Source organism: Myotis davidii, unplaced genomic scaffold (assembly GCF_000327345.1).
Source record: "Myotis davidii unplaced genomic scaffold, ASM32734v1 scaffold181, whole genome shotgun sequence".
Lineage (NCBI taxonomy): Eukaryota > Metazoa > Chordata > Mammalia > Chiroptera > Vespertilionidae > Myotis > Myotis davidii.
Window position 1 is genome coordinate 3,555,152 of NW_006291504.1, and position 2,110 is coordinate 3,557,261.

The 2,110-nt window shown below is 51.3% G+C and overlaps 1 protein-coding gene across 1 annotated transcript in view; it reads left to right on the forward strand.

Moving 5' to 3' along the window:
* Window positions 1–2,110, forward strand: part of POP4 (POP4 homolog, ribonuclease P/MRP subunit) — an 8,941-nt gene that overhangs the window by 453 nt on the left and 6,378 nt on the right. The window lies entirely within an intron of this gene.

Below are 2,110 nucleotides of genomic sequence, written 5' to 3' on the forward strand. Positions count from 1 at the left end.
CCGGCGATGGCGGAGAGCTGTGCCCCGAGGGGAGCCGGCGCCCAGGCCGCTGGAGGCAGGGGAGTGTGGACACCGTTCACACCGGCTTTGCATGCGGTTCCGAGTCCCCCGCTGCAGGTGCCTGCCTGTGTGACCCAGGGGAGCGTCTCAGCGTATCCGAGCGTCCGTGCTCTCGGGTGCAGAGCAGGAATAGTGACCACGGCACCGGATCCTGCGGAAGGGATGATGAGATGAAATGTGCTGCCCTGGCCGGTGTGGTCCAGTGGATAGAGCGGCGGACTGAAGGGTTCTGTTCCATTCCGGTCAGGGGCAAGTGCCCCGGTTGCAGGCCCGATCCCCAGTGCGGGGGCATACAGGAGGCGGCCGATCCATGATTCTTTCTCATCATGGATGTTTCTCTCTCTCTCCCTCTCCCTTGCTCTCTGAAATCAATAAAAATATATTAGAAAAAAAAGAGATAAAATATGCAAAGCTTTTAATGAGGTGCATGGCGAGTATTGCGGGCTCCATGGGCGTTAGATGTGTGTTGTGACTGAAAAGGCTCCCAAGTCTCGGGTGGAGCAGTCATTCCTGGGGTTTCGGGCCAAACCTTGCACGTTGCTCTCTACAAACAGGTTATACTCCCCCATCTTACATGTGAGGGAGGATTAGACCCCGCATAGAAGACTTGTAACCACTCTGGTTTGTTTGGTCAGATGTGCGCGGGGATGAGATTTAGAGAGTGTAGTGTGAACCAAACTTTCCAGCATTTGGGCGCCTGAATCAGGGCTCTGTCTCCTTATTCTGTCCACATCCCAGTGCCGCGGGTTTTCTTCAGACAAACAAGTAAGAAACGGGCGTGGATGTGTTTAGAAGCTGAAGCCACGTTGGTGAATATATATATATTGAGCTTGAAGAAAGACCTGTATTTTATCACTTTATGTGATCCAACTTCATAGACGCCAAACTGTGGAGAATCTTTTTAACAAAATGTAGTATCCCGAACCACCTGCATCACATAACTTTTAAATGAGTTCCCTCATCCCAAGTTGAGCAGCTCTTCAGCTCCTAACCTGTGGTATTGTCAACGTAAGAAACATTGAAACCTGTAGATCAGTGGTTCTCAGCCTTGGCTGCACATTAGAATCACCTGGGAATCTTTTTAAAATCCTGATTTCTGGGCCTCATCCTCTGGAAATTCTATTTGTTACCGGGTGGGGCCACAGTTGAGAACCACTGCTGTAGAGTTGTTGAGTTATGTGAGCCAAAATGATGACTACTGCTGGGAAGCAAAATCTCAACGGATCGAAAAATGGCAGTTTGCACCCTATTTGATGCATTACGATCAAAAGAGGAGGCATAAGTGGATACATGAAGACCCCTGGTGATAGGTTAGGGCGGTGGGAGAGAGCAAAGCAGGGTTAGGGGATCTCTGGGATTGGATAGAAAGTAAAACATTTTACCGAGGTGGGTACAGGACAGTTAACAGTCAGCGACTAACACCGTTACAGTCGGAACAAGGAGATTTGTAGTCTCTGCTCTGGCTCGGCTCCTGTGCTTGAGGGGTCTGGAGGAAGGAGCTGACTTTGACATTCCAAAGGTCTGTTACCGTCGACACAAAAAGACTGTAGACAGGCTCGTTTAAGGTAAAGATGGACTTTTTTCAGGGAAGGTTCGAGCCTAGAACCTGACTACCTGCCATAAACTGCTTTTAGTTTAAAAAGTTTTCATTTCAGAACATCCTGTGTGGTGACTGTAGGTCTCTGCGTTTGTAAGGCCACCCCGCAGGCCTCCCCTGAGCTCTTCAGGGTGAGTCTGTGGCCCCTTTTCGTCCACAGTATTTTAAACCAGTGCAGCTCCAAGTGTGGTCTGCTGGCCTGCAGCCCCATCTGAGAACTTGCTGGGAATGCAGGATGTGGGGATGGGGCCCAGGCTACATGCTGATAAGCCCCAGAGGTCCCTCCGCACGTCCATGTCCGAGAAGCACCTTTGAAGCCGGCCCTTGGGTTTCTGTGATGGACGTGACGCGTGGGCAGGGTGAGAGCGTCCATGAAGGCTGCGCAGCTGTGCCCTCTGCAGCCCGGCCTCCTGTCCCTGAATGAGCATCGCTCTGTTCAGAGTAGAGAAGGCT